Source organism: Miscanthus floridulus, chromosome 9 (assembly GCF_019320115.1).
Source record: "Miscanthus floridulus cultivar M001 chromosome 9, ASM1932011v1, whole genome shotgun sequence".
Lineage (NCBI taxonomy): Eukaryota > Viridiplantae > Streptophyta > Magnoliopsida > Poales > Poaceae > Miscanthus > Miscanthus floridulus.
In genome coordinates this window covers 100,473,034-100,492,907 of record NC_089588.1, presented here as the reverse complement: position 1 = coordinate 100,492,907, position 19,874 = coordinate 100,473,034, and the positions used below count along the sequence as shown (strand labels likewise).

At 47.7% G+C, this 19,874-nt stretch overlaps 1 pseudogene; it reads left to right on the top strand.

Annotated features, from left to right (window-relative positions):
* Positions 1-14,429: 14,429 nt before the first annotated feature.
* On the top strand, positions 14,430-18,955 carry LOC136480405 (uncharacterized; annotated as a pseudogene).
* Positions 18,956-19,874: the final 919 nt, after the last annotated feature.

The following is a 19,874-nucleotide window of genomic DNA, read 5'->3' as shown; positions in this document are numbered from 1 at the left end:
ACGAACTCAAATAAGCAGAGCAACAGGCTACTCACCCTTCTTCAGAGGCCGTACTGCCTGCCGACTTGATCTGGACATCACCAAAGATAGAACAATACGATGAAGGAGAAGCAGAACACACAAGAAGATTAGAACTCGACAGCTCAGAAGAAGTCAGAGTAAACGCTACCCTCCAATCAGCCAGATACCTACAAGGTTTAAGACGACACTACAACAAGAGTACCCATCCTCGATCATTACAAGTCGAAGACTTAGTGCTAAGAAGGATACAAAAAACTGACGGACAACATAAGCTACTCAGTCCATGGGAAGGTCCGTTCATTGTCACAAAAGTCACCGGACTAGGCACATACAAGTTAATAACCGAAGATGGAAGAGAAGTCAACAATACATGGCACATCAGTCAGCTAAGAAGATTCTACGCGTAAAAACAACTCAAGAAAAAACAGATATGCAAGCCACAAGGGACCAACGTTCACAATCGACAAAGGACAATATTCCTCGACAACATATGTATTAGTTTATATTCATGATCAATAAAGATGATATTCATCCATAGCATGTCTTGTCATGACTTTCAACGAGTTGTTTTCATGAAACAAAAAGCAAAATGGCTGAAAACATGCCTGAGCATCCTGGCCGAGAGCAAAATAGCTGAAAAGACGCTTGAGCCCGCCGATGAGGGTAGCTAAAAGCTAACACCCAAAACAAAAAGTAAAATGGCTGAAAACATGCCTGAGCATCCCGGCCGAGAGCAAAATAGCTGAAAAGACGCTTGAGCCCGCCGATGAGGGTAGCTAAAAGCTAACACCCGAAACAAAAAACAAAAAGCAAAATGGCTGAAAACATGCCTGAGCATCCCGGCCGAGAGCAAAATAGCTGAAAATACGCTTGAGCCCGCCGATGAGGGTAGCTATAAAAGCTAACACCCAAAACAAAAAACAAAATGGCTGAGAACATGCCTGAGCATCCCGGCCGAGAGCAAAATAGCTAAAAAGACACTTGAGCCCGCCGATGAGGGTAGCTAAAAGCTAACACCCGAAACAAAAAGCAAAATGGCTGAAAACATGCCTGAGCATCCCGGCCGAGAGCAAAATAGCTGAAAAGACGCTTGAGCCCGCCGATGAGGGTAGCTAAAAGCTAACACCCCGAAACAAAAAGCAAAATGGCTGAAAACATGCCCGAGCATCCCGGCCGAGAGCAAAATAGCTGAAAAGATGCTCCAACTCTTTGTTTCGAAAAGCAAGAGGCTCGGGGGCTACATCCAGACAGGAATACTTTTTCCTCAGAAAAGCACAAGCGCCACTCAAGAAAGCACTCGGATGCCGAAGTTTATCAAGGCAACATTCTATGCCAAGTCGTTTTACATAACGCAGATGAAAGGTTGTCAACACAAAGATCTACATCTAACAAGTCATAGCGCGGACAAAGCACTCGACGGATCACAAAAGAGGAAGAAAAGAAAAGTACTCGACAAATCGAGGGATTTCGTCAAGATAACACACAGAGTTGTTTATAGAGCAGAGACGAAAACGGGACAAAGTACTCAGCAAGTCAAGTAACTCCGACCACACCCGGGCAAAGAATACATCAACGAAAATAAAGAATCTTCATTTGAAGAGGAGTGTAATATTACAAGAGGCTGGTCAATTGGATCAGGCATTGTCATCAGGAAGGGAAATATCAATATTAAGACTGTCTACAACCCTACTGGCTAAACCTTCGACCTCAGGCTCCATCCTCTCAACGGCATCAAGGTATTCTTGGCTATCAGCTTCCTCTGCTATCTTGGACAGAGGCGCCTCTAGAGCAAGGACCCGGACCTGGGCCAGCACATTCTTGGTACATATTTGAGCACACTTCTTCGTGAACTCTTAGAAACAAGTCAGAATCCGAGGAATGAACTGAGCCCAAGATTGCCCGTCATCCACTGGAGTCCGGAGAACATCAGCTACTGAACGAAAGGATTTCCACAAAACATTCCAATTTTCAGTAGCCGTCGCCAGCTTCCCAAACAAATCTTCAATAGTTTTTTGGGCCTGCACAAGATCTTTATCAGCTCCACGCCTGATCAAATTAGCAAGTGCAAGCTCTTCCTCAGCATGAGTAATTACCTCCTCAGCCTTGTTATGACTTGTACGAACAAGAGTCTTCATTTCATCAATGCCCTCCGAGAGCTTTTTTCCTTCAACTCGGAGAGCTAGACAAGACACCAAACAACAAGTCAGCAGAAGGGAAAGGTTTGAATACTGAAAGAAACAAAGAGAACCCGGAATACCTTTACATTCTTTCTTCACGGCTTCCAAGCTCTTCCATGGCCACCGAGTTCTTTGAAGCCTCCCGGATGGCAGCATCTTTCTGTTTCTCCAACTCCTGGGCAACAGTGTCTCTCTGTTTCTCTACCTCTACCACCCGGGCACGGAGAGCCTTTTCCTCTTTTTGATGCGACTTATGCTCAATCTCCAACTCGGCCCGGAGGAGGTCAAGGTTAGTCTTCAGAGAACTTACCTCGGAGGACAACTTCTTCTCGGTTTCAGACGAAAAGAAGAAGCCGGTATGGTCACGAGAGAAAGTCTAAACAATTAAAGAAAGAGAAAAATAAGGCGTAAGGACAAAGACAAAACAAATGGCCTAAGAAAGAATCTTAGAAAACTTACGTGAAGCTTCTCCCCGAAAGAAGTCGTAGAGGACGCCAAGCTCCCCCAGGCTGCGGTCAGCTCCGATAGCCGATGGGTGGCATCGAACTGTTGCCACCACGTCACCGGTAAAGGAGGGACCGCCGGAAGCAAGAGAAGGGGAAGGAGAGGCCGGCTGGGGCAAAGAAGGAACGACCAAAGCAACCTCCAGGGAAGCCGAAGCCAATCCCTCAGAAGGACCCGACGCGACGGCCACAGTCACCTCCGGGGCGGCCAAGTCCGCAACTTCGCCAGGTAGCTCCGAAGCCCCCGTAGCAACTTCACCAACAGTATGTTGCGAGTCCTGAGGCTCGGAACTCAATGGCACGGCGGAAGGCTGAGAAGAAGTCGATGAAGAAACGAGAGAAGACGAAAGACTGAAAATTGATAAAAGAAAGCATCGATGAGAACTAGAAGAAGGAAGACAGAAGCAAAAGGATGAAGCCAGAATCTACTCACCCAACCACTTTCTTCTTCGCGAAACCAAAAGAAGGCCTCGCAAGGGGGACCATGATGGCGAAAACGTCCCCGCCACCCGACGACGGGAGCGGGATAGCAGATACCGGAGCCACGGAAGAAGCCAGGGCTGGAGCCGTGGAAGAACTCTACACTGGAGGAGCAGTAGAGCTCGGTATCAAGGCTACCAAAGAACTCGACACCGGAGCTTTAGAAGAAGTCGGCGCGGGAGCCTCAGAAGAACTCGTACCCAACGTCCGGTTACTTCAAAAATTTCAAGACTAAAAGTCAAGACAAATAAGAGAAATTCAATGCAACAGGAATATGAAAACAACTCACCGCCGCATGATGAGGGGTACTTCGTCATCCTCCTCTCCCTCTACCAAGGAAACCAGAGCACTTGCTGGAAAAAGAATAAAAAGTACTCGGTTCAAGAGAGAAACAGGAAAACAAAAGAACAAAGAGTATTAAATGTGCTCACCTAAGAGCATGCTAGCAACAACTAGAGTACTTGAGAGAGTACTTGGTTTGCGAGGCTTCTTAGAGACAGGTAGGCCAGATGAAGACCCATCCGTTTGCCCCCTCTTCGGGACACTACGAGGACCGCGAGAGACTAGACGAGGAACATATTCTTCATATACATCAACAAATCCGAAAGAAACTCCAGGAAGCGTTGTGGAGGTTGGGGACTTACTAGTTGCAGAAGTTCCAGCAAGTTTATCCCCAGTCTCCGCCACGGCAGGGAGAACATCAAGAGGGATCGGGTCAACAAAGTTCCGCCCAAGCTCCTACGAAAAAGGATAAAATAGCAAGACAAGGAAAAGCTAAGCAAAAATGAATGCAGCGAGAGTACATAAAGCATTCAAACAAAGAGATAAACAACTCACAGCTGGGGGCGGGTTGTTGGCAGAGAACTCAGAAACAGCAGGAGGAATAATGCTCACTCCTTTCAGCATCTTCTGGAGATGCTCGAGTACCTCCTCATCGGTCAGCTCAAGAGCTGGGACCATGCGTGAAGGATCCTCGGCCCCAGAATACTCGAAGCCAAGGTGCTCCCGCTCTTTCAAAGGCTGAACTCGGCGACGAAGAAAACTCGAGACAATACCGAAACCGGTTAAACCCTACTATTTCAGCATGCTAATCCTATCAAGGAGTGGCTGGATCACTTGAATCTCAGCAGGTGACTCAAGTTTCTTGTCCCATCGGTCATTCACCATAGGACCCAATCCAGAGTGGACGACAAGGGAAGGGATCAAATTGGCAGCATAAAACCAGTCAGCACGCCAATCTTTTACAGAATCGACCAGGTCATAGTCAAAGAACTTGATCTTAAGACCCTGGCGAAACTGAATCCTGCAACCGCCAAGAACGCTGGTTTCTTCACGGCGGGGTTGAGGTTTCAGACGAAAGAAGTAGCGAAAAAGAGATAGAGAAGGAGGGATTCCGAGGAAAGCTTCACAGAGATGAACGAAAATGGAAAGATGGAGAACGGCATTAAGGGTTAGATGGTTCAGACTAACCCCGAAATAACCAAGAAACTGATGAAGGAAGGCGGAAGCAGGAAGGCAAAGTCTAGCGTGGACAAAGGAAACGAAGAGGACAATCTCACCAGGACCCGGAGCAGGAACCCGATGCTCGCCTGGAACTCTCCATTCAGCGATGACTTTGCTTTGGATCAAGCCGTCGCTGACGAGCTCACGCAGCTGATCTTCGCTTGTTGTTGGAGCCGGCCAAACCTTCTGAGCAGCCCTCATGGCCATGAACTCTTGGTTTTCGATCAAAGAAAGGGATGACTCCTCGTCCACGAAGGTCGCCTGGGACTTGCTTGTGGTTTTCTTCTTACCCATGAACTAGCGGAAGCAGAAAGGTACTGGGGAAGATGAAGCTAGATGGCGGTGCTAAGGACGGCGGCGGCAATGGCGACGGCGGATGATTAAGAGCTAGGGTTTGAAGGCAAAAGAAAGGCAGTAAAGAAAAAGAGGACGAAGGGTCTATAAATAAATTTTACAGCGTTAGAAACGGCCCACCAGGCCCGTTAAAACACCGTGTGAGAACGCAACGGTCCATTTACCGATGCAGCTAAAACGACGGAGGGCACAAATCCACACAATGGTACAATCCAATGGGCAAATTTCAGACTTATTCGTCCAGCACCACGGCAGGGTCATCAGATCACTACAAGGACAACCCATCAACCAAGAAGAAACAAAGGGCTACCTCGCAAGGAACAAAAGAACCCGGTTATTTAAGAAAGAACTCGGTAATCTCATGAACGATAGGGATCACAGCAAAGAAGTAAAGGACAACTCAGAAGACAAGATTCGTTCCATTACAAGCGACTTCAAAAATAGAAGATTACAAAACTTACAAGACCCAACGAACTCGGTACCACGAAAAGCAAAGTAGCAAAGAGGAACACGGACACGGCTAGGCTCTGGAATGACTACGTGTCCCAAATTCCTACTCGAAAGGACAAACCGCCATCAGCTACACTGTTTTCTTCAAAGGACGGACGCAGTGCATCCAAGGCGGAAATCAGCAGCACGGTAGGATAACATGGAGCAGAGAAGGCCGGCGGGCAGCTATCTACCCAAGACCGATGTGATGCTGGATATGGTGTTGATCTGCACCGGACAGTCTCAGGACACGCGACGAAGATCAACCCAGAACTGCCAGATGAAGGAACGAAGCCCACATCACAAGACTTCCTCCAACTACCGCCATGTACATCCTGGTACAATGCTGTCGCGGGATTAGCCTACCTCTAATCCCTATCACAAGACTTCCTCCAGCTACGACAAGACATACAGGAACTACAAAATATGCTCGGGGGCTGCTCTACTTCACAAACTACCATGTTCATGACCTCGAAGGTTTCAACAGAATGTCCAATGGATGAAAATAAGCACTCTGGGACAGTATTTATAGATCAAAGGAGCGGCGCACATGGACTAGGAGTACCAACAAAATAAGCCTAACAAAGGACACAGTGAAAAGACAGGACTCAATAATGGAAGACTCAGGCGAGAGGGAACAGTACTCGAAGACGAGCATATTCGGAAGAATATACCAGCACAGTACAACCTGTGAACAAAAGGCATTTACACTCAACCACCACCATACAACTACATCTGACAACAGCAGACTATCAAAGAATACGCCAAGACCTCGCATCCGAGTTCTTCCTGAACAAAACAACACGGATATACGCTCGGAGGCTGCATGCTGCGAAACTTCTCAGATGATGGTTTAATCCAAGACTAAAGGGCTGCTTCGGAAAGATGCCGCAAAACTACTCGGATGATGACTACTTCAGAACACAAATTTTCAAACAACATAAAGATTCAAGACCCTCCAACTTTTTGTTCCAAATAGCAAGAGGCTTGGGGGCTACACTCAGTGAGTGCACTTTTTCTTCGAAAAAGCGCACGTCACCAAAAGACTTCCTCAACGCAGACCACTTCAAAACATTACGATAAAAAGAACCCGGAACGAGCCATATTCGAGTTCTTTTTGATAAAACTTCAACGAACAATCAGAGCAACTTCAAGACAAGATCCTCCAGCTCCTTGTTCCAAATAGCAAGAGGCTCAGGGGCTACAACCAGATGGATGTACTTTTTCTTCAAAAAGCACTCACCACTCGAAGATCCCAAGAAGCGCTACAAGGTTTCACTCCAGAAAGCACTCGGATGACGTTTGTTCCTACTCAACAAGACCTGAAGGAGCAAAACGAGACTTTCAGAGCTCAACCATGAAGTGCTCGGGGGCTTGTCGATGCGGGACCCATAGGATACCCCGCAAGGGAGAGAGAAGATCTAGTTCAACTAGGATTCTTCCCATGTGATCTTAGTAGTAGTACTATTCAGTAATCCTACTAGGATCTCTCATTATAAACCGACTAGGACTCTAGCCTCCTGACTATATAAAGGAGGATAGGGCTCCTGGGAGAGAACAACAATTGTACAACACAACACTTCATAATCAATCCAACGCAAAAGGCTAACACCGACTGGACGTAGGGCTGTTACTCGACCATAGTCGAGGGCCTGAACTAGGATAAATCAACTGTCTCTTGCGTTCACCATCGAGTTCCGCATACGCTGAAGCCCGAACATACTACCTCGGGTATCCCCGTGGCAGGCTATCGGTGGTAAAACATCGACAGGTGCATCCGGTCCCGCTGAAGCGGCAGCACAGAGAAGAAGAGAAAGGACCGGATGCGGGTGCTGCATCCGATCATGATCGACCGGACGCGTCCGGTCGTGAATTTCCACCTCTGGAAGTGACCGGATGCTGGGGTCCTACGTCCGGTTGGACATGATCGGATGCGTCCGGTCGTGAGTGGAACCTTACTTGAAATGACCGGACGCTGGGGTCTTGCGTCCGGTCACTTTGAGCAGCGCGTCCGGTCACTACTTAAATGTACTGATGACCGTTGAGATCGGGCGATCAACGTTTGAAGCCGATGACATGTGGTGGCAAGCATCGAGTGACCGGATGCTGGGGTCCTGCGCCCAGTCGATCTGACTGGAGCATCCGGTCACCCCGAGCAGTGCCCAGTAAAGGGGTACAATGAGTCTATTTCGTGGGGGCTTCTATTTAAGCACCATGGTCGGCTCTAGCTCACTTCTCTTGTCCATTTGCATTGACATAACAACCTTGTGAGCTTAGTCAAAGCCCTTCCACTCATCTTCATCATAGATTCAACATCTTTGTGAGATTGGGAGTGAATCCAAGTGCATTGCTTGAGTGTTTGCATCTAGAGGCACTTGGTGTTCGTGTTTCGCTGCGAGATTCGTTTTGTTACTCTTGGTGGTTGCCGCCACCTAGATGGCTTGGAGCAGCGAGGATCGTCGAGCGGTGGTTGGTGATTGTCTCTGGCTCCGATCGTGGTGATTGTGAGGGGTTCTTGACCTTTTTCCGGTGGAGAGCTAAAAGGTACTCTAGTGAATTACTCGTGGCTTGTGTGATCCTCATCTTGTGTTGGTTGTGTGGCACCCTATTGAGGGTTTGGCGTGTGATGCCAATTAACGTGTGAACCTCTAAGTGAGTGAATCGCCACAATGAGGACTAGCTTGCCGGCAAACAAGTGAACCTCGGTAAAAAATCATTGTGTCATTATTTGATTCCGAGGTGATTGGTCTCCATTGATATTCATTCTTGTGATTGATTGGTTCACTCCTCGACACGACGGTATAACTATCTTGCTCTCTCTCTCTTTACAATACCGCAAACTAGTTGAAGGTCTTTAGTGTAGCTAGTTGTGAGAGCTTGTTAGTTTGGTTAGTGTGGCTTTTTAGTTAGCATTTGAGAGCACACTAAGTTAGTGTAGTGACATAGCTATTATGTGGATAGAAACTATATAAACTAGAATTGTGGTAGGTGGCTTGCAATTTTAGTAGGCTAGCACAACACTTGCTTCGCCTCATAATTATCTAACCGGTTTGCTAAGTGTTGTTGTAGAAATTTTTAATAGATTATTCACTCCCTCTAGTTATTAGGACCTTTCAGCTATTTCTGTTGCTAAATCTGGATGAACTCGCGTGCATGTGCCCATGCAAACTGAAGTATGATTATTCTAATTAGCATGGACATGCAGATCGCATGTTTGTCCACTTGCTTGTCTTGTAGATCATACGCCTTCCTTATTTGCTTGTTGTTGATTGGAGAAAACATCGCGCGACGATAGGACGCCGCCCAGTGTTGCATGCCTCATGGAGATACACGCGCACATGCAAGCTTGGCGTAGTAGACGTGAGGCTGCATGGCCCTACAGATCGATCGTGTATTGTAGTTGGCTTCTTGGGAGATGCATCCGGATCTTCAACCGATGGGCTTGTCAGCTCATGTTGACACGCGTGCGGTGGCCGGCGACAGCCGTTGCATCCGGACATGAATTGCAGCAAGCGGGCAACCAGATGGATTCGGCGAGTGGTGGCCGCGTGTCGCTCGTTGCCGCGAAGAAAACAGGGCCTGCATGTAGCGTGTGGCGCAGCCGCCGTACGTGTGGCCCGTAGACCACTATCCTCATCCGAACGGCGCCATGGGAGCAGATCGGCATAGGGCAAGCGTTGAAGCACACATCTGGATCCACGATGAAGTTAGTAGCGCTACACGACGCCACCAATCCTGATCTACCAGATCTTCCTCGATGCAGAACCACGTCGCCGTACGTCGGGAGTATTACGGCAAAACGGGACGTCGAATAGCTGTGGTTGATGTTGGTCTTGACATGGAATCAGTACGCACATCCCTACCTGACATGTCAATGTTGATAAAATATATCCGGCAGTCTATCGAGGGGTATGCCCACGATAGTAGATGAATCGGTGAAGGTGCGTGTGAGAGAACCGGACGGTGACACAGAACGCAAGAGACAACGATTAGACAGGTTCAGGCCGCCGACTTGGTGTAATACCCTACGCCATGTGTCTTTCGGTGGGTTGTATTGCGTATGATCAGATCTGCCGTCTAGGAGACCCCTGCCCCTCCTTATATACTCTGGAGGGGTAGGGTTACAAGAAAAATACCCTATTTGGTATTACAATATCTTATTATAGTCTTGCGGTGCATGCCGACCAGTGCCGTGCGCCGCATGCCTTGATCTTGTGGGCTAGACCACCTCTGATGGTGTGGCCCATGTCTTGTCCTGTGGGTACCGAGGGTCATACCCCCACAGCTAGCGCCCGAAACATCTGGACAGGCATCGTGTCTAGGCGTAGCTCCCGTGCCCGGCCGCTCGCATCGCATCACACACCCACGCGTCTGCATCCTATCTAGCGCCAGTGCCCGCACCCCCGATGCGGCACCCGCGCCCATCCAGCGCCTGCATGGGGGAAACCACGTGGGTCCCATGTCACCTGCTGCGGAGGCGTCTACCGGCCTCAGGGCCCGCACGTGACCCACGCGCGACGCCCTAGTAGCAGCAAGCGGTCGCGGCAAGCCACGGTTCGTCAGCCAATGGCGTCATTACAACATATGCAACATCATATCTACTTTTAAAACATCTAGACGAAACATTTGCAACATACGTCTGAAATAGATGAAACACCTAAATATGTGCTTGAAACACGAGTGTATAGCCATAGCAACATATGCAACATCCAGATCCACTTTTACAACATACCGATGAAGCACTTGCAACATAAGTTTGAAACATACGAAACACTTAAAACATACGCCTGAAACATGCGGTGTATAGCCATAGCAACATATGCAACATCCATATGAAATACTTGAAACATATGTCTGAGACACTTGAAACATAGGCTTGCAACATGCGTATATTGTCACTGCAACATACTAAATCTACTTTTGCAACATCTAGATAAAACACTTCAAACATAAGTTTGAAATGTCTAAAACACTTGAAACACGGCGTCGCCGATGGCCACGGCCTACTTGGTGGGAAACTACGGTAGCCAGCAAGATCGAGTCAGGGGGACGTCGAGAGCAACGGCCCAGCATACACCGAGGCGCAGACGACCTCTCCTTCCTGCCGCGGTGTCTTTGACCGCCCACGGGAGACGATGTCTGGACCGACAGTGACCACCTCCTGGTGGCACCGGGATTGTGATGGCGCGGTGCACGCCATGTCCATGATGGGTGAGGTGGATGGGGGCGCGGCGGGGGACTCCACGTGTGGCGCAGGACGGGCCGCGACGTGGCGTGAGATTGAGGTAGGCGCGACAGTGGATGGCCGCTGTGGTGAGGAAGAGTAGGGTGGGCGGACGGCGCGTCGCGGCCGCGGGTGCGAATGGTGCGGTGGACACGATCGCTACGAGCGGACAGAGCAGTGAAAGCCGCCGTGACGGTCAGGAGTGGGGAAATGTTCTAAACGATGCGCAGTAAACAGATGTGTTGGGGAGGCCATAGGCCGGTACATAGGCCCAGCAAGCAAGTCCGATGGATGGATGCCCTGACCCAACATTACCGCAATTTTTTATCAATTTATAGTTCGTAGTGGTTTTTTTCATAGTTCACGGCTTAACCAATCAGACCCTAACTCTATCCAAAAAGATGCACATACCATTTTTCGATAAACAAACCAATCTCAAATTTAAATAAATATATACTAAAAGTTATTAATACTTATGATACCTGATTAAAATTTGATAATTGTACAACATATCTTTATAATAAACTATTTAGATATACAAGGATTTTATTGTTTATAAATCTAGTTAAAAATTGATTGACTCCTTGGAAAAGTGAGATTTACACTTTCTTTAGGATGGAAGGAGTATTAGAAAATTTCAGATTTCAACGTCTTTTTCTAGGAAAAAGTGTATAGGGATGGCCACAAAGTTGGATAGAAAACCAACTTTATTTCTAATTAATGATTATCATGACATAGTGCTAGTGTATATTTGTTAGCATATAATTAGTTGTTATTTTAAATAAAATATAATTAGTCAACTATTATTATTCTACCCATTCTCAACCATCATCAACCAAATAAAAAATAGCTTGTTCTATTTATCCAACCAACGCTATCAACTATTATCTCAAATTCTAATTCTAAAAAAAAGAAAAAAAATGATGTCAAATTCTAAAAGTTATCATACCAAATACCAAAAACGCCCACTCAACCAACGTACATAAGGAAGCCATCAAAGCCGCTTTTCTCACTCGCTCACTGACACTGCGCCGCAGAACCCTCCCCTCGCCGGCCGCTCGTGCCGGCTCCCCCTCGCCAGCTCGCCACTGCCATAGCTCCGGGCACCGCAGGTCTACTCCGCGCAGCTGAGGCGATCGTCAATAGCACTCCGGTGAGTCACCCTACACACCCGTGGCCATTCCGTACCCTTTTCCCCTCCCTTACTTCCTGCGGTCTGGGATGATGGATGTGGGTCGGCGGGTCGCTCGTCGCCGGTAAGCACCACCGTCACGCCGCTCCGTACGACCGTACCTTCGATTCGCTCTAGCCGGGCATTTTGGTTGGCTCCGCCTAGCACCGCATTGGGGTTGGGAAACTCTGTAATCGCGGCTGTAGAATGCTCGAAAGGACGAACTCTGTTGCCCTGAGACGAAATTGTCTGCCGTTTCTTGGATTGTTTCTGTCTAGCTGATAGTCAGTGCCTCCGTCTGAATCCTTCTGAAAGAGAGGGTGCTACTGCAGTACTACAGTCGATTATAGCGCTGCGTTTTTTTTTTTGGGTAAAGATCAGCTGGAATTTGTGCTAACTGGTTTAGATGAAGCTCATCACTAGCATATGCATATATGCTTTTTTTATTGTTTGGAGATGATTGGTCACAAGTTTATTGTTTAAAAGATCTTCAAAGGGGTGGCTTTCTTTACCCGGGTGTGCATTTGTGCTACTGAACAGGGGAGGGGTGGTGATAGCAAAAACTGTAGTGATAATGACTCCCACAAGCAAACTGAAAACATTTTCTCCGGAGGGTACTTAGATGAAGCTGATGATAGTTTTCCCTGCCTCACTCGGAGACATTGACATGTTGCTTCTTTATTTCAATTTGCTTGTCCTCATTGTAATTTATGCTTATCTATTGATCAAATTTAGGATTCCTGTTATCCAGTATTTTTTGGACACTGCAACTATTCCTGTTTAAATCTGTGCCTGATTACTTAATTAGCAAAGTAATGGTGAATGACTCAAAAGTTGTGCAGTAGTTTTGATCTCAGAAGCACGGACACGGCAGGGAAGGGGCGTATCCCGTATCCGATACGTTTCCGATACGGATACGTCTGAGATACGGCCGGGATACGTATCCGCGGCGTGTCCACGTATCCCAGCTTATTTGGGCTGGAAACTAACGATTGGAAACGTTTCGGCTCAGTCGATACGACCCAGCCGGCCCAATAGCTTACCACCGTCCCACCTTTTCCCTACTCCCGTCTCCTGACCCCTCCTAGTCTCCCACGCGCAGCCGCCTCTGCCTCCGCCTCACACAGCCGCCTCCGCCTCCGCCTCGCGTAGGTCCGCCTCCCGCCAGCCGCCAGTCAGCCTCCGTCCTCGCCGGCGACCAGCATCCGCCCTCACCGCCAGCCCGTGCAGCTCGCCCCCGCAGCACCCGTCCCCTTCCGCTACGCACGCCTTGAGGACGGACGCGAGCGTGCACCCGTCGGGCGCCGATTCCGGGGCCGCTGACGCCCACATGGCACCGTAGACCCACAAGGCCTCGCCGGCGCTCCAGGACGAGTACGCCCCGACGAGCGCGTTCCAGGAGAAGACGGTCCGGGCGGACATTCCGTTGAACAGGTGACAAGGGCATCCCCGACCAGCCTCCGCCCTTGCCGGCGACAAGGAGCCCCCTGCTTAGGTGAGTTCCTCTCCCTCCCCAATCCAATTTAGAGCTGAGCCAGTGCGGCATGCCCCATTAGGCCAGCCATTACCCCTTCCTGATTACTGATTAGAGCCTTTTTTTATTTTGTCCAATGTTCATTGTCCAGTATGGCATCTCCAAATTTGAGTAGTGCAGGTAGTGCTAGTGCTACTGCTAGTGGTAGTGTGGGATCGGGGTCCAGAGAAACAATTGATATCAAGGCTCCGCTGTGGGATCATTTTATTCTGAGTGTAATAGACTTTAAATGTCTCTATGTTGAACTTAAACATCTATTTTGCAATTTAATATGCATTGTTATCTATTTATTAATAAAATAGTTAAAACGTATCCGCGTATCGGGTTGTTTAAGAAATTGCCCTATCCGCATATCCGTATCCTTCCGATACCGATACGCGTATCTGTATCCGTGCTACTTAGGTTTTGATCACAAACTAACTTGGATCACATCATTTTTGCCTCGGAACGGAATTCTTGCTTGACGTTCCTAACTTCTGGTGTTTCTCCGAATGTTTTTTCTTTATGAAAAGAGGGATGTAGTCGTGGTTGTAGGATGCTCAAAGGGGCTAAATTTGTTGCCTCGGAACGAAATTCTTGCGTGGAGTTCCTAATTTCTGGCGTTTCTCCAAATGTTTATGCAAGGATAGAGTTGTTAGAGGAGTCAAGGGTCTATTGGGCCTTAGCCCGTTAGGGTTAATTAGTCGCTTGCTTAGGAGTCAAGTAAACCTCTCTATATAAGGAGAGGAGATGTATCAATCTAATCAAGCAAGAGATTAGAAGGAAATCCCTTCTCTCTTGCCGGCCGTGGCGCGAAGCCCCGCGGCCGGCCTCCCCCTGCGCCCCTAGCCGCCGCCACCACCACGTGAACAGTACCCTCGGTACTGTAGCGCGCGGGTACTGTAGCACATCAGACGCCGTCGCTCCCCTCAACTCTCTCCTCTCAATCCTAGCAGCCACATAACATCTGGTATCAGAGATCTCTGGTTCGATCATGTGGTTTGATCATGTCCACCCGTCGTCCTCCGCCGTGGGCGTCATGACGAACGAGCAGTTGACGGCGGCTATCCTTGACCTCGGCAAGATGGTGGCCGGGATTCATGGGTTCCTGCTGGGGCCGCAACCGAACCCGCCGCCGACGTCCCAGCAGCAGCTGCTGCCGTCGCCGCCACCGCTTCCGGCTTGGATCGCCGGTTTGCGGCCAGTCGTCCCTACAGCAGCAGCCTTACAGCTCACGGAGAGGAAGGCGATTGCGCGGGCAAGTGCCTGCCAGGTGTTTGCGGCGGTGCGGCTGCAAGCTGCGGCGCGTGGCCTCCTAGCGCGCCGGCGGCTGCAGAAGATGCGTTCACCTATGCACGAGGCGACCTTGGCGGCGGTCGACCTCAACATAGGGGAGCGCGACCTAGCATGGTCGGTCGACCTCGCCTGGTCGGACGGCCACCAGCAACCGCGCCGACCTGCTGTTGTCTTCAGGCGCAAGCATGGTGTTTTTTCCGTGGGCGGCGAACTCCAACTCTACGGCACCGGCGATATGGGAGCAGCTTTCCTCCTTGTCACCGGCGGAGACGCACTGCCTAGCGCTGCCGCGTTTCGCTGTCGGCCGCCACGAGGTCGTCTCCGCTGGTCGCTGTTGCGATTGATTCCAGACAGCCGTACCCGTGCAACCCTCTCGTTTCGATGGTCTCCATGGGATCCAGGCGGCTACACGAGCCTGTCCAGCACGCGGAGGGTGTCCGCCGCATCTTCAGGATTCAAGAATAAAGAGTCGAGTTTATTTGAAATAAGTCGAGATGTAAAAGGCTTGTTCTTAGGTGTTCAGTTTGTGTCTAGTGAAGCCATAGTTAGCATCATTGTTAGGTCGCAGCTCGAGGACGAGCTGCATGTCCGGGTGGGGAGTAATGTTAGAGGAGTCAAGGGCCTATTGGGCCTTAGCCCGTTAGGGTTAATTAGTCGCTTGCTTAGGAGTCAAGTAAACCTCTCTATATAAAGAGAGTAGATGTATCAATCTAATCAAGCAAGATATTAGAAGGAAATCCCTTCTCTCTTGCCGGCCGTGGGCGAAGCCCCGCGGCTGGCCTCCCCCTGCGACCCTAGCCGCCGCCACCACCACGTGAACAGTACCCTCGGTACTGTAGCGCGCGGGTACTGTAGCGCATCAGCCGCCGTCGCTCCCCTCAACTCTCTCCTCTCAATCCTAGCAGCCACATAACAATAGTACCTGCAGTGTTTCTGTCTAAATCCTACTGCAGAGAGGGTGCTACTGAGGTACTCATTATAGTACTATACTGCTGTGGATTGGTGGAAATATCAGTTATATGTATAGAGGGATGGGATGCATTTTCCACTATCATTTTTGCTAACTGGAATTATTGTATTTGACATAAGTAACTTAGATTGGAAGATCATCAGTAGCTTATGTTTATCTGTATAGAGGGATGCATTTTCCACTATCATTTTTTCTAACTGGAATTGCTCTATTTGACATAAGTAGCTTAGATTGGAAGATCATCAGTAGCATCTAGCATATGTATATATGAGTTTGTTCCTGTAACAAACTCTTCTCTATTCTATGAAATGGGCACAATCTCTTGCCAATTCGTTCAAAAATTAAAGAGAGGAAGCTTCCTTTTTATCCAGGTGTGAATTTGTGCGATTGAACAGGGACAGTGATTGCAAAACAGTGGTGATGACTTCCACATGTGAACTGAAAGCGTTTTTCTGGGGAGTACTTAGATAAAGCTGATAATAGTTCTGCTTCTCTCATTTGAGATACTGACATATTGCTTCTGTATTTTCAATTTGTCCTCATTGTCTTCTATGCCTATATAATATATAGTGATCAAATTTAGGATCTTCTTTGTTGAGATTGGTTTATATGTACTTTTCTAGCTTTTGCAGGCCTATTCTTTACCTTGCAATGCAACTATTCGTGTTTGAATGTCTTCTGGGATGCCTGCTTACTTGATTAGCAAAGAACTAGTAATGGCTCAAATGTACTGTCTAGGTAGTTCTAGTCACAAACAAACTTGGACCACATCCTCACGAGAAATAACAAGTTGTGACGGCACTTGTAGATTGTCAGTATGCACTTGTGATACCTAGAGTCTGACACCTGAATTGCTTATCATACGCTATTGCAGTATTTCATAGGTCTGTTGTATCATGTTAAAATCTGCCATTAGTGAACTTTGAATTTACTTGATCATAATAAATTATATTCATCTATCCTGAATTCTTGATGCATAGATATCATTAAGTTAACTTGCCTCCACACTAACATCATACTTGTTGTATTGTTGACAAAACATTGCAATTGTTTGGCCTGCTAATATTTTGCCAGAACACATTTCCCTTTCTGTCACTAACATATCAGATCCTCTGTATATGTGCAGGACCTGATGCAGACAAAATTTCTGTCCGTGTAATTGTTGACAATCAATCTTGTGATCATTGTCCCAGCAACTTTGACAACCCAGAGGAAGGAAATTCAACACATAAAGACTATCAGAAAATTTACAGGAACAGACTTCGGATATTTCTACCCAGAGTTCAGCTGGCAATTCTATGATTTCTTGCAGTTGTCCTGATATCTTTGATTTCAAGACCTACAGAGATGCCAATCGGTTTGCAGTTGGTCAGACATGGCCCCTTTACGATAAGCATGATTCCATGCCAAGACTTTATGCTAAAATAATGCATTCTGATGCTCACAACCACAAGATACATTTGACTTGGCTGGAGCATGATGCAACAAATAAAGAAGAGGAGAAATGGACTGATAAAAAACTGCCTGTTGCTTGTGGAACCTTCCGCTTACAGCCAACAGTAGATACATCGCAAGGCAGATTCATGTTTTCTCACATTGTTGCATGGACAAAGGGTATGAAAGGAAACTCTTATGATATCATTCCTAACAAGAGTGAGGTATGGGCACTTTACAAGGGATGGAGCATGCAATGGAGCTCAGATACAGATATAACCATAGATCCTATGAGTACGAGGTTGTGAAAGTCCTGTCTACTATGTCAGCTGATGATGGTGCCACAGTTATCCCACTGGTTAAGATTAAGGGTTTTGTCAGTTTATTTGCGAGAGAGCTAAGGGCATGTCCTCATTTTTTATACCATCAAGTGAGATACTTAGGTTTTCTCACAGCATTTCCTTTTATAGGACAAATGGAAATGAGAAAATGGGTGTCCCAAGAGGCTTTCTGGAACTTGACACAGCATGTCTCCCATCAGACCTGGATGCAGCATTTTCTTCTGTCACTCTTGTGTCTTACATGTTTCTCGGCAACATGACAGACTGTGTGTTCGCTGATTTGACCACTGAGAGTGAAGATAATAAAATGGATTGTGGAGGCGAGCTGATTGTTCGAAAGGAGAATTCCTTAGAACAAAATGTTTGCCACTCAATTTCTGCAGATGACACCGATGATATTTCTCTAGTCCAACTGGTTAGAGCGTCTCAGCGGCACTCCTTAGGTCCTAGGTTCGACTCCCCGAAGCGAAATTTAGGCTGGGGTTAAAAAAATCCCCTCGTCTGTCCCACGCTAAAGCACAGGTCTAAGGAACGGCTCCGTTCTCACAAGGCTACGATGCCGCTGTGTATGGGTGGGGCAGGGGTTCGGGGGTTTTCTGGACCTGCGTGAGAAGGTCTTCTTCTTCTTAATGCAATGCCCGGGGTGGTCATACCCCCGTAGGTCCAGTTTTTTTTTTATATTTCTTCTGAACAAAATACATCAACGCAGAAAAATGACCATGGTGCCAATGAATCTGGTGATTCTTCTCAGCAAAACTGCGTGCCCCCCAATAGTTATTCATATCCTGATCCTGAGTTCCATGATTTCGAGGAAGGCCGCTCGCTCAAGAAGTTCAAACACGGACAAATATGGGCTATCTTTGCGTTTAAAAAAAAAGGGCTATCTACAGTGATGCTGATAAATTCCCCAATCTCTATGCCTGGATAAGAAAAGTCGACCCGGAACCTTTCAAGGTGCATTTGACCTGGCTTGAGGCTTGCCCTCAGTCAGAGCAAGAGAATCGGTGGTTGGAGCAGGACATATCTATCAGCTGTGGTACATTTGAAGTTCGGAACTGGAGAACGGAGTATGATACATCTAGTTATTTCTCACATTTAGTAGATGCCAGACCAACTGGAATGAAGTGGCAGTTTGAGGTTCTTCCACAAGTTGGCCAGATCTGGGCCACTTACATGAACTGGGCAGCGGGCTTGGTTCCACCCAGTGACGGTGCTTGTGAATACGTGATCGTCGAGATCATCGAGCGCACCGAAGATGGGACAAAGCTTACTGTCCTCACTCAAGTTGGTGGCTACAGATGTGTGTTTAAACCTGACAATACAAAGGGAGTCCTGGAGATACCTGCTGGAGAGAACTTGAGGTTCTCCCACCGCATACCGTCGTTCCGCCTGACCGAAGAAATGGGTGGCACCCTCCGGGGCTTCTACGAGCTTGATCCAGCTTCTCTCCCTGATGTCTTCCTTTACAGGGATACCTAACGTACGTGTCTACTCTTTGGAAACTAACGCCTAGCTGACTCTGAGTCAGTAGAATTGGAACTGCATCTCACTGTAGTATTATTGTGTCTTGATATGTTCTACTATCGAAACCTTTCTGTGTACATATGTTCCAGTCAGTTTAGTCTTACTGAATGCTAGAAGAGAACCATGCCAACATGTTAATTGGAGGGCTTCCTTGCTCTTCAATCGGCACTGTGTAATTAAGGGCAGGCCCTACATTCACGGTACTTTTGTGTTAACGCACTGCTGCTTGCATCATTAATTACTCTTTACCAGACACCTCACTTGTATTATGTGCTCAAAGACTAAACTGAAGTCGTCTCAGGTACTGTTGTTGGACTGCAGTACCTTACCAATGTACTGTTGTTTCATCGTTCAATGGAACTGTGATCTGGGCATTTGATTTGGCTTGCACAGGCATCTGAAGTCAGCACAAACCTTACCATCGATCCTTCAAGTTCGCTGTTACAGGGACAGGGTGTTCTGGAAGCATTTTCTGGAGAGAAATCGAGGTTCTCCCACCTCATAGCCTCTTTCCACCTGCTGAAGAAAGGGGTGGGAACACCCTCATCCGGTGAATTGTAATAGTCGTAGCAGACTCTCGGAATAGTAGAACTGAACTCTTTAGGATTATTACTGTGTCTTGATATGTCAGCTTAATGTAGAGGCATCCTGTCAACTGCTATTCTGTAATAACCAAGGGTAGGTCCTGTAGGCAGCTTAATTGTGTCGGTTTGTCTGTTTATTACCAGGCCTTCTCTTATGTCCTATGTGCTGAATGATTAACCTTGAACTAATTGAAAGGAACTGAGACTTGGAAGAAGAAATTTGAGCTAACTGAAATAGTCTCAGGTTGTTACCCCGCCCCTGTTCCTGTTCCCGTTGCCATTGCACGCCC